At 43.1% G+C, this 13263-nt stretch overlaps 1 long non-coding RNA gene across 3 annotated transcripts; it reads left to right on the top strand.

Moving 5' to 3' along the window:
- The first annotated feature begins 149 nt into the window (after positions 1-149).
- Positions 150-8501, top strand: LOC115947295 (uncharacterized). 3 transcript variants are annotated; one of them, XR_004549599.1, is made up of 4 exons: positions 150-266; positions 2332-2460; positions 6691-7020; positions 7111-8501. It is a non-coding gene; the product is annotated as an uncharacterized lncRNA (long non-coding RNA). The 3 variants fall into 3 exon arrangements; XR_004081236.2 differs by having other exon boundaries at positions 6691-7437; positions 7718-8501; XR_004549598.1 differs by having other exon boundaries at positions 6691-8501.
- The last annotated feature ends 4762 nt before the right edge of the window (positions 8502-13263 follow it).

The raw sequence follows: 13263 nt of genomic DNA, 5'->3' as shown, positions 1-13263 counted from the left end.
ATGACTTTCAACTTGGTTTCATAGAAGTGGGCTGGTGTAGATAGGGCTACAGCTTTAAGGGAGGGTGGGGAAGCTGTTCAGAGGTGATCCTCATGGGCAGAGCAATGAGCTTGGAATGAAGTCAGCTGTTGAGCAAAGCAGTTGGCCATTGAATCATCCATAACACCTGGTGCAAAGGAACCAGCAGTTTCATGCAGAAGCTACTGAAGGGGATGTCTTCATTTTCCTCCATGCAGGTTCTCTGCTGAGCTGATTGGTAAAATCAGGTATGTTTGGGACAAATCCTTACCCTATCATCAGGGTTCTCTCATAATCCATGGCAAAAGGTTGACTTATCCTAAGATAGAATTAACTTTCCCTGTTTAGACATGTAGGATGGGGTGACTTTTCCTCTGCAAAACATTGCACGGAGACACCATGTAGCCAGTTTATATTAGGTACCTTCACCAGCAGGGAGAGATGAATCCCACAGTGCTGTGAAGCTCTTGCATCAAGCTAGTCACTCTCAGCACTGTCTGAGGTTGAGCCAGTGAACAAGATGTTGATTAATGAGTTAATGATCCTGTTAGTCTGCAAATCCATGGGATAAATATCTCACCCCTCTGTACAGTCCAAAAACTACAGAAATCATGTTTAAAAAAATGCAGTAATATTATTAAAAGGAAATTGTTCAGAGCTTTTCTGTTGACAAAAGGCTTTGGGGACTCAGATCAGCTCCTACTGCTTTTCTACTTTAAACACTTAAAGTGGGTTTCTAATCTAGATCAAATGCTCCTTTTAGGGGGTATTTCACTTCAGAGTTTGATCAGGGCACACCTCTACCAGCATATGAGCATATTTATTACTTAAACTGGGCTAAGATTTCCTAAGAGCCTACCCAAGGTCAGGTACCAGCACGTCTGTTTTTACTGCTTGGCCATCCTGGAATACACAGGGATCAAAAGGCTCATTGCTCCAATTGTTAGTGGCTAAAAACCCTTCTGCAGCAAATGTTGTTTATAAGCCAGAGATTGGAGTTTATACTACTGTGGCATCTGCATAAGATCCAATTAACCTTCTTTTCAATCAATCATATCCCTTATGAAAGCAAACCATCCTAACAAGGCTGATTCTGACCCTCTTCAGTGAGTGTTAACCTCACTCCACTCCCAAAACCAGTGGGAGCATAGGAGGATTAAGATCCCACTATGGGTAAAACCATCACAGCTCTTTAATATTGCACTAATATCTCAGGTTTTCCTGGAGGGGAGAAAGAGCCCATAAAAGCTACTGTTGCTGGATCTGATTGCACAGAGTTATTCCAATGGTTCTTTATTGCAATGGTCTCAGTAGGGATGACATAGGCACTCTTGTTCTTTATGAGCTGTTGGATCTACTTGGAAGAGCATACATGTTGTAAATAAATGGTGTGTTTTATATTATTGGAAGGACAATTTATGACCAACCAAGGCCTCTTGCAGACAGCTATTTAACTTGCAAGTAAAATGACCTAACACTCAAGAAATTTAGAAGCTACAAAACAACCTATGTTGTGGCCAATATACTTATTTCTCCTTGATTTATGTTTCATGTAAAACTTAAAATGGCTATATTAAATATGTTTGCTGTAAAAATAAAATTAAAAAAAAAAGAAAAAAGTGATGCTTTCACACATGCTGAAGGCTTGTGACCACTGTAGATTCCTCCAATTGCACTAGCACCACTGGTTCATTACAAAGGTTTCTTCACCTCCCTATTTCCATTATCTTTGCCAACTTTGGCAAGTTGGGCAGATATGCAGGGGGCATGGTGGCCTGACTGCTGTCAACTTTGAAAGAGCTGCTGTGCTCAACTATAATGAACTTGCTGGGGATGTCTCTCTAAGTATCAATGGCTTACTGAAAAGTAAACTCTGGCTGCTATGTCTGTCCATCAGAGGCTATTTTGCCATCACATTTTTACCACCTTTTATAGGGCTGTATTCAGAAAGGAGCAGCAGGCATGGCAATACCTGCTCCTGCACCACCAAACAGGGCACAGGGTTTCATAAATATTTGGTCTAGGTTGCTCTGGCTAGTCTTAATTCTTATAAAGTATAGCTCAGGTTGGTTTCCATAAAAAAAGGATGTTTAAGGAAGGACTTTCAAGCAGAAGCTTGGTCTGATGCTCCTAATGTCTTCTAAAGGAGTCTCTCTTTCCCTTTCCTTTGTCTCTCTGTTCACTCTACAGAAAGCCTGCGGTTAAAGACAACCTTCACAAATACCCTTTCTCTCCCCTGTCGCTATGACTTTCCTGTTCCTCTTTGGGAAAGACCCCAGAGTGCTCTGCACACACAAATATCCTCTCTGCCAGGGTTTGACAGACAGACAGTTATGCTTTTTGATGCTGGAGCATGAGGAACAGCTTTCCTGACACCTGCAGAGGGAATCATGTAGAAGAAGAGCACATATTTCACAGCTGGATGTTGGCCAAAGTACCAAGGTTTGTACAACAGTGGTTGTGTGGTTAAAATAGGTCAGATGAAATGAGGGGAGCAGCAGGGAAGGAAGCAAAACTCTGGACAAAGCACAGCTGATATTCTTCATGGCTTTGTGTCTCCCAGTGCATCTCCCATCTGCAAAATTCCAGGGACCATGAGGGGTTACTGGCCCTGATGAAAACAAAACAAAGTAGTGATGTTTATGTAACTATGAGAGATCTATTTTTGAAGAGTTTAGCTCTGTAAGAGCTTTATATAAAGGATTTTCAGAGAAAAAAAAAAAAAAGCACCGTTTTTATCTGTTACCTCTTTTGCTCACTGCTCAGTTGACCTGTCGCTCAAGCAGCCATCACCTGAAAAGGCAGTGTGACTGTGGTGGCACAGCAGTCGTACAGTGTGTGAAGGGCTTCAGCCACCTGCCCAGATGGAAACAGCCACGGCAGCAACAGCGACTGAGGTGCACTGCTGGGGCTGATTCGCAGCAAGCCTGGAAAGGCAAAGCAGCCCCAGGCCCACAGTCTGTAGGTGGGCTGCCCCACCCTTTGGCAACGCCAGCATCCTGCCCTTGGCTGCAGACCTTGGAGCAAAGGCACTCCCAGTCTCTGCGCCTCGGCCGTGCTGCTGGAAACTAACACGCTTCCCCCTGGCTGCACAGTTATCATATAGCAAGAGCCTGGTAAATCAGGTGGCTTTATTGACCCCATTTCCTAGCTGGCATAGCAGCCCACTGAGAAGGTACCTCCCTGTTGCTCTTACCCATCTGACTGGCATCTGAGCAAAGTGTCTCAACTGACTGAAAAGTGATGTATTAATTTTTTCTTTTTTTTTTGAGCTAAATGTCTTGATGCGAATAATTTAACCTCTGTGTCACTCATCAATAATGACGATAAGTGAAATTCAATAGTGCTACATGAAGTGCACAGAGGATTAAACGTCTCTTCAGGCACACCAAAAGTGGGTGGCATTACCGTATCTGAGAGATCTTAAGGAGAAGAAAACAGGTTTTGCTCTCCAGTCTAAGAGGCTGCACCCCTGTAACACCAGCAAAGGCTGAGGAGGGTGCTCCAAATGGTGATCCTAATCACTTCCTGCAGGCCAGTGAGTTTCCCTTGTTAGCAGCCATCCAAGAACTGAACAGGTCTCACCTTGCTTGAGGAGCTCTCAGGAAATGATCACTTGTCTTAGCAATGTCAGGAGATCTGTCAGTGAAAATGAAGAATGTTTTCAGGGAATAGAAACTGGGGCTGAGCCAGGTGAAGGTTTCTACTTAATTTGAAAAAAAAAGAAAGAAATCCCAGCATTTCCGTCACTAACTGGAAGTGGGAGCCTTTTGAACAGATCAGCAGTGGTCCAGGTGTTGAAGGCATCAATGCCACCAAAGTAGTTAAGAAGGGTTTTCTTAGAGATGAGAGCAGCTTTGTGATCATTGAACACTTCCAAAAAATGGCCTGTAGTTGCCCAGATTAGAAGGGGAATTTAGAATCTGATGCCATTCAAAAAGCCTTCCCAAATTTAACACGTATTAGTAGCACAACTACAGTTTAGCCTAAAATCTTCCAAAGCTAAACCGTGAATTTAGAAGAGTATGGGGCTGAGGCATAACTTCTCAAGTAGTCTTGTAAAAGTGACATCAAAAGTATTTTCAGCTAAAATATTATCAGTATATTTCTTTATTAATGTTTTAGCTGTCATTTATATTTTTTTAAAGCAATTTAGTATGCAGATAGCTGGGCTGGCTTCATCATGGGTGAATCAGTATCAGAAAAGTCAAGTCTCTAAGGAGCCCACAAGAAGCTGTTTTCCACCCCTGCTCTTCCCACAAAGCTGTTTCACTTGTAAGAAGCTGAGTTCAAGCAGATCTCCCAAAAGAAGAAGGTGTGAAATAAAGTCAGGGTCTGAGGGCCTTTTAGATTAGCATCGTCTCTCCCTACAACAGGAAAAACCACGTTAAGTGTTGTTTAAAATTATTCCAGCTAACACACAAAGTATTGTACTGTGTTGCAATTAGATTGCCTAAGATAAAACATCTTTCCCAGCCCTTATTTCAGTGCTGAAGGTACTTCAGGAAAAGCTCTGGTCTACAGATGTTTCTACAGATTCAACAGGGCTCAGAAATGGTTCATTTTGGAGCACAACTGGCGAACAAAGCAGGTCTTTTCTCCTCAGAATAAACCCCATGAATGGAGGGGAGAAGGTTTTTTTACTTTAAGTTATATCAAACAACTGCTATTAAAGAATGACATTGCTGCATTACTGGTCTTTGAAAAAAAAATTACAACAGAACCATGAGGGTTGGAACTGTAATCTTGGTCTTGTGTACATGAATCAGTGCTCTCTGTTAGATTAAACAAAACCTAATCAGATTAGGGGGAAAAAAATCTTCAGATGAACCAAAGTGGGTATCAGGCTGAAAACCAAAGAAGATTCTCCTCTAGCATAAATAGTGCAAGCGAGGCAGCATAATTTGTCTCATTTAGCTATATTACCACATGGCCATCCTGTCACACTTGAGGATCCAATGAGAACACTTTGGCTGTGTAAAGAATGGAAAACAGATGAAATGTGAAAGACCATATTTTAACAGTACTATGAAGAAGAAAGGTGAGTACAAGGATGGAGTAGAGGTCCAACCATTGTGACTCGCCTCCAGGAGGACTGTTACCTCGAGGTTCCCACTTGCTTGGCAAATGACCACCCCACTGGAGTGGCTGATAGCCCATGGTGGGTTGACCTCCTCCTGCACATTGTAGTAGAGAGCTGTCCTCTGCAGAGAACTGCTGTTCACACTCCCTGTGCCTTTCACCCTCTTCTTACACTGCTGAACTCTCAATCTGACAAAACTTCTTCCCTGTCAGCAAAGCCAGACCCCCTCCAGGGGTTTTGTCACCACGCTGGCAGCTATTAGCATTTCTTAAATCTAGACCATATAATTAATACAGAAAAGGGCTTGAAGCCAGTCCTGAGCTGTTATGTTTCTTCTGGTGGTGGTGGTTTGTTTTTTGCTCAAGACAACAAATTTTGAGCCTACCACTGTTCATAGCTGAAGAAAGCACAGAGAGACAGCACTCATGCGACTAAGGCTGCTTGCTGCAGGCAGGTGTTGAAAGATGTGGATCTGATCTGGTCAAAGCAAAGAGACATGAACATGTTGGTCTCTTCTGAAAATAGTTTCTCAAATGCTCAGGCCTGAAAATTTGCTGTTTCAAATTGCCTATTTGCTGTTACAAGCTCCTTAGTTCAACTTCTGTCTCATAGAGCAACTATCTGCTTCCTTGAAGAGTGGGCTGGGAGATTTTGAGTTTTCCTACTGTATCTTAGAGCTGTTGTCTTGGGGTTGGTTGTTTTTTTTCCTTAATGAACTTGTGTATTATGTTGCTACAAGGGAAATGCACTTTGTCCAAGCTTGCCAAGCCGCAATGGGAAAAGCACAAACCAGCTTAGTTTATGTTCAGGGCCCAGACAACACCAGTTGGAGGTGCCTTCAATGGAGAACTCAGAGTTTTCCAGAGAGACCACCAAGATGTACAGCACAATATATGACAGCAGGCTCCAACCACCTGCAGCTTTCACAGTGCGCGCAAGGTCACATACAATGAAGAACAGCTCTGTATGCGCTCTGTGTGTCAGGAAGCTGGAGGTGGAGCAAGTCAGGGTATAACATAGTTATGTTGGACATCTAAAAGACCATATGAATATATTGGAATTTGGATTGGGGTTTCTGGCAGCCATGCAAGTGTCTTTTTTGTTTTGCAAGGTACAGGATGGGACAATGCTGGTACCGTCAAGGCTTCAACCAAGAGGCAAATATCTCAATTAAAAGTTTATTTTAATGGAGTCACAATAAGGCCTCCAGCTGGAAAGGTTATTTATTAACCTCTTATTTACAAATTGAGCCTGATTTGAAAATTAAGGCATAGTAATTTAATATTAACCCACATGTCAGAAAATAATGAGACAAACTACAGGGAAAATTGTATTCCATATTGCAAAAGACCCATTTTATTTATAATGACCAGGATTACAAGTCATGCCAACACTGATGGATCATACTTTAAAAATCTTGATAGCTCATTCATTTCTATAATTATATTTATTACAAATTAAATAAGTTGCGGACACCCTTGATATACAAAGAGACAAAATTAATTTGTGAATCAGTATTAATCTGTCATCAAACTAAATGAACTCCCTTTCTGGCAGCCTACTTAATGTAATGTACTGTACTGTACCAGGTTTTCCATGATCCTCAGGACAAGAAAGCAGTGCAGGTGCAAGTTCAAGCTGTTGAAGGAGCACCTCTTCACTTGGTTGTATTTCTCAGTGTAGCTTTTAAATCAAGAGATTTGACTGCAACAGAAAACTTCCTTGGACAGTTTCTGGAAATGAAGAAAAAAAATCTAACATTTCTGTGAGTCTGCAAGTTCTCTGTAGCCAGGCGCCTCAATGCAGTCAATTGGTAGAGCTCCATGGACCTCAACACAACCAAACCCTTCAGGGATGGTGGCTGTCCCTCAGCCACCAAGATAACTCAGCAGTCATGGCTGCTATATGCCACCACTCAGGTCAGTAGCAAAATGTGATCTATACATAGATCACACTGTGGAAGCTGAAAAGTCTTGTATAATAACTGCTGTCCTTTCCCGACAATGCAGGTTATGAGGCCTTGGGGCAAAACGCTGCTGTGCACTGTGGCAGCAAAGTGGTGATGTTTATGGTTGACGTCAGCCCAAGAAGTGTGGGTGATGCTCACTCCTCTCAGCTGAGGGAGAAGCAAAGGAGGCTGTTCAGATGTTCCTGGATGAGATTACAGACCCTAATGCTCAACAACTGCCACTGCGGTTAGCCAAAACGTGTGGCCATCTGCTCTGGGATTTTGTGCCTGTAGACAAGGAGTTCTGCCAGCTTCAGGAGAACTCAGGCTTTCCTCCAAAGCAGTAAATTTGGAGCAGGGGGAGAAAGAAAAATGCTCAATGTTGCAGGTTAGAGCACATCATCCCAGTAGACACAAGCAAAGTGCAGTAAGATGGGTGGTGGTTACATGTCCCATTGCTTCCCACCCCAGTATCACCCCCCAAGTCAGTGCTGACAAGCTGTCAGGCTGTTCCTCTCCTGAACAGGACACAACTTGTCAGAGGCAGCAGAAGCGCTTGCTTGCCTCTTTGCAGAGCAGGGAATCATCCCTGTGTTTAGACTTTTTATATTTTTCACCTTATTTCTGTATTTTCTTTTTTCTTTTCTCTTCCCGCTCCCTGCCCCCAGGCTCTCCCAGAGGAAGGTGCGGAGGCTCATCATCTCAGAGGCAAAATTTCAACTCCAGAAGGTTGGATCCCATCCAAATTTGGCCAAAACACACTGAACTCCCTGCCATAGTCTGCTGAGCTCTCCATGTCATTTAACAGCTAGGATCAACTAATAAAGTGCAAGATGTAGAAATGTCATTTAGAGTTACCTACCCGTAACTAAATAACTTTGTAATGAATGAAAGGCCATTTTGAGCTGATGTTTTAAAGACTAACTTCATCTCCATAAAGAAAGAAATATGACTCAGAGACAGTCTGCATGTGGCATTAACAAACTCTCTTTGTGTTTCTGTAGGAAAGACTGACACCAAGTGAGTTGTGCACTTGCGTCATCTGCACTTTATTTTGCTTTAATACAGATGACTCCACCTCAAAATATTCTTAGGGTTTTAGGTCTGCTTGCACAGAGCTGGTGGGCCCCTTCTCCATGGAATAGAGAGCTGGAAAAGTGTTTCCAAAAAAATTTGTCATATGTTAACTACAACTATAGAACAAGAACAGTACCTGGTTTAGTAATACAACAGTAATTAATGTTGACTGTTCGTGAAGGAAAACTCAGTATTGCCAGAAGAAATGATTTACACATCTCTATATGACACTGTTTTTCCATTCACCTTTTTTGGAGCATTTCCTCTAAAAGATGTTAAGCCCATACATTACTATTTAAAGAGCCTAATTCAACCCAGGCAATAATGATCCATAAATATTCATGATTTTGTTTTAACATTAAAATAACATCTGTTTCAAAACATCTGCAATCTGTTTTCAATGCTTCGGTAACATTTAAATTAACTGTAACTAATACAATAAACCACTATTAGGGATAATGATAATGAAAGATGCCCTATTAAGAGACATGAACAACATGGAACTGAATGAAAAACAAAACGAAAGGTGGAGGGGACGAACTCAGCAGTCAGATACTAAAGCTCCTTGGAACTTATATCCACCATTATGTTGAGTGTTTCCTGTGTGTAGGACTATTGTTTAACTGTCTCAGTTGCTGCGTCTCAGCTCCACTTGGGTCTTGTTCAAATTTCCACTGCAAGAGCAGTAATTTATGGCACAGGCAGTGTAACTACTTGTAATGTGGTGCAGGGGGGTTGGGGATCCTTCTCTCCAGCTGAAAGGGCCCTCGAAGTATTTCTGAGCTGGAAAAGCCAGCCACAGCCCAGGGCTCTCCCAGCCAGATGTGGTTAACAAGCCCTTTAACCTCCCCCCCGCCAACAAGAGTCCCCAGCTAGTGGCAATGCCTGGTGGCTGCACTCATGCTCCAGGGCGCGGAGTTAACCAAATCAGTTAATTTCCCCCAAAAAGGGCTATTGTTTTCTGCTAGGATTTCTCCTCTTTTTCTCCCTGTGGCCAGGAGAGATGACATCATGCACATCTGCATATCATTGCGAGGGTGAAGGTGAAGGTCGAGTGCATGATGGTGCTGGGGAGGAAGGTTCCCATACTCTGCAGTGGCTGCCGGTGAGCTGACCCACACGCATCTTGTGCCTACGACCCTCAGCTGGAAAGTTTTACTTTCATGGAAAGTCCTGTTGGGTCATCAATCATAAATCAATTTGTTTAAAAATTATATTTAGGGGTTTTGTGGTTTGTTTGGGATTTTTTAAGCCAGTCGTTGCTCTTTGCTTCTCCCACTCCCTGACAAAAATCCAGGAGGCGTTTCTAATCTCCTGGACCAAATGCAAAAGGCTGGAGCAGCAAAATCCAAAGATTACAGAAGCTGGGTTTGATTTTATCTGAGGATGTCTTCAATATATATATATATATATATATATATAAAATCTATGTTAAAGTACTTTTTCATTGTCAGAAAAAAGCCAGGACTTGCCACACATCTGTGCAACCTTGATGCAATAAGAGCAGCTGTTTACATCACCAGAGTAAAACCTTTTTACCCCAAAATCTGCAAGCAACATAAATAGGACTTTGAATAGGTACAAATAGCTCCAGGAATAACCCTGTGGCTGTTCATCCTCGTTGGCCCAAGCACTGCACCCCTGGCACAAACCCTGTGCCCTGGCTGTGCTCCCAGCCCCTGGCACTGCACTGGACCAGGTCCTGGCAGACCACCACAGAACCATGCCTCTGTGCCTTTCCAGCAGTGACAGGAGCCTGTGGAAAGCAGAACATAAATCCAAACCATTTAAAGTGTGATTAAGACTTCCCCTGATTACTGCTCTGCATGATATTGAATGCTTCGGCTGTCGGAGATTTATCGAAGCAATATATAATATGCTGCATTCAGTTAACGGTCCCCATCAAGCACAATCTAGCCAAATAAAAAAAGGAAAGGAAAGAAAAAAAAAAGAAAGAAAGAGAGCATGCTTTAAGAGGAAATCTCCCTGGATTTAAGGGAAATTGAAATATGCACATAGTAATCTGTGTCCAAAGCTTTTAGCACTTCAAAAAGCGTCAGTCACTAATACCACTGGCTAAAATCAGCAGTGCTACAATGGCTAATGGTCCCAATGCCATCCTCACCCATTCCTTCCCTTCACCACTGACAACTGGCTTCTTCACCCAGGCTACTTTGAGGCAGACACTTGGCTTTTTGTTTTCTTCAGGTTATAGTTTTGGGTTTTTTTCAGTTTTATTCTGGAGTCAAGCTTCAGGTTCTTTGGCAAAGGGCAGGCTGCACCACAGTGTTTTATGTGTGCACCACCTCCGGCACCAAACCAGAGCAGAGAAGGTGAAACTGGTGGTAACTATAACCTGAGAGGGAATAAACTGGGGCTGACATTCAAATAAAAGGAGAAAATTGCAGTATAAGCACTCAGTATAGTTCCCATGTTTTTAATGCTTTAGTTTTAATAGCAGAAGTAGCTGCTAGTTATGCAGGGAAGAGGTCTATTTATTTTCATGTATGATATTTGATGTATTATTGCTCCTTTAGGATCTGATTCAATGAGATACCTCCACAGTGGGCTAATTTTAAGGCGCCATCTTCAATTAACACTGATCTCAATCACAAGCCTTCTGAAATAAGGTGGCTGGCTCAGAAATTATAAGATTATAAATCAAATGTTTCATATGACATTTTCTTTTGAGGATCTCTGCCTCCATGTTGTTGGGTGGTTTATTTTTTTCCCCCTGAAGGCATAAGCACTAGAAATAACTTTTTAAAACCAGCAACGATAGCAGATACTCTCACACAAGCACCCCTACTCCCTAACCTGGGGCTTTCATAAAACCCAGATGTAATGTCCAGAAATCACAAGCATTGCCAGTGCAATCCTCAAACTTCCTAAGCTCACCAAAAATGACACTTGAAATCACACATGGGATTTGGTTTCATTTCCTCAGTTTCTAAAACCGATGAAACTAGTCCCAACACCAAACCTAAAACTGATGAGATGGACTTTTCTTCAGCTCTTTTTTTGCTGCACCACAGCAGTTATCTGACTTACAGTCGATGTGTGATGGACATTAGTGGCCATGTGCATTTGTCTCTCAATGAATGCACAGTTCAGCAAGCAAGAGAGTGTTCTTGGCATCTCCCTGGCTCAACTGGCAAAGAGCAAGACTTCGGCTCATGTCTTCAGTTATTCTTGATCCTTCTGGATGCCAGGCAGATGTTGACCGTGGTGACTCTGGGTACACAGTGCTCCCAGAATTGAGTCCCTGCTGTCAGCTCAGACCGCACACACACTGACACCAGCAGAATTCCCAACAAAAGCCCTGTTATTCCTGCAGCTCAGGGATGCAGGCTTGGTCTGGCTGGGGCGGTGGTATACGCACTTTTGTGTAGGGGTTGGAGCACTCACCAAGCTCATGGAGATGCAAGTTTGGCTGCTGAGCTCTGACATCTCTAATGTACACACTGACAAACAGATTTCCTTCCCCACCCCAGTAATTAATGTGGGTGCACTTTGATGGGAGCAGCAAAAGCACAGCCCTGACCTGAGAAGTAGGCATGTGCCAACTGTTGAGGTCTTTCTCCGATGTCCAGGAGCCCTAGAGTTTCTCTGGAAAATGTCTGTAAGAATATTTTAGCCTGAGCATGATATTTTCCCTTAATCTCACTCTCAGAAATTACATCATGGTTTTAGCTGAAACTTTCCAAATCAAATTCAGCCTGAGGCAGGGGCCATTAAGAGTCTGGCAAAGTTGTAGACTGCTGGGTCTTCAAAAGGGAAGAGACTCTGGCAGCCTTGCAGAGAGGTGGAAGTCCCAGCTCTGCCGATAAGCTGTGACACACATGCCTCCTGAAACCCGGAGAAGCATCACCAGGCCTGAGCCCTGACATCATGCACCTCAAAACCGCAGCAGCAAATCTATTGCTATTTCTGAGCTCAATACAAATTGCAAAAAAAATACATATGCAATAAATTGCCTTTTTTTGGTGGTTTTTCCCCCCCCACACTTTGATTATCCATCGGGATAAGACATTACTTAAAGCAGTGGTGACACTGTCTAATCATTCTTGTGAAATACAGACTTCTCTCTCCACTTCAGACAGAGCCAACATTAATACACATTTATGCAAAGCAGAGCTGGAGCTGTCAGGGGCTAATCTTTACAAGTATGATAAATGATGTTTATTTTCAGTGATGGAACGAAACACCCCGGCTGACAATAATTGTAATAAAAAGGACAGATCAACTTCTATAAAGTGATTGAATTACCAGTCTATTGCATTAATGCCTGGTCTTGGCTCTGTCATAAACCTACTTTAGGTTACCAATGACTGTGCATTAGGAAACATCCACCTTCAAACAGACACCCTGCCCTTGACCTGTGGGAATGCAGGGGAGTCACTGCTGGATGCAGGTTTGGCCACTCTTACATTAATTTGTTTACAGTAAAGTAATATTTCCTCTTCTCAGCCCCACAAAGAAGCACCTCATGTCTCCCGAGCCTTGCAGAAATGTGGCAAAACAGCAGGAGCTGCACTTACCTCCTCCACGTATACATGATACCTGAGCTCCCATATGCAGGTACACTGGTACTGAGTTTGCTGCTCGTGCCTGCAGCACAAGTCATATTCACCAGCATCCACAAGGACTGTGATCACCAAAGACCCCTGGAAGCAGAAAAATTGAAAGAGATTAACCTTCCCACCTACCTAGGTAAATGGCAGCATCCTGCACTGGAGAGGGCACAATGCAGCCCAGAGCTGGGGAGAAAAAGTGTGTGTCAGACCACTGGATCAAACATCCACATCCCTTGTGCAACCAGACCAGCCTCTGGCCCAGATATGGGCAGGAAACACCCTGGAGGAGAGAGCTCTCTTCACCTTGGTCCTTACTTTTTCAGAGAAGGGCATTTAACTACAGTGTGGGCTCTAGAGACTCCATAATATGTCTTAGCTGTGTCTGTGGGGTTTGCTGAGTAAGGGCTACCACTAGTCTTTGCCACAGCTGTGACATGAGGGGGAAAAAGGGGGCACTTGAAGCATTTGCCAATGATCCCAGTGTGTGTGAGTGCTCACAGGTAGCATGGAGACACACCTCAAGAAAACACAGCTAATAGTGGGTCTTCTGCAGCTTTTCC

This window comes from Melopsittacus undulatus, chromosome 4 (genome assembly GCF_012275295.1).
Source record: "Melopsittacus undulatus isolate bMelUnd1 chromosome 4, bMelUnd1.mat.Z, whole genome shotgun sequence".
Taxonomy (NCBI): Eukaryota; Metazoa; Chordata; class Aves; order Psittaciformes; family Psittaculidae; genus Melopsittacus; species Melopsittacus undulatus.
This window is presented reverse-complemented; position numbering and strand designations above follow the sequence as displayed.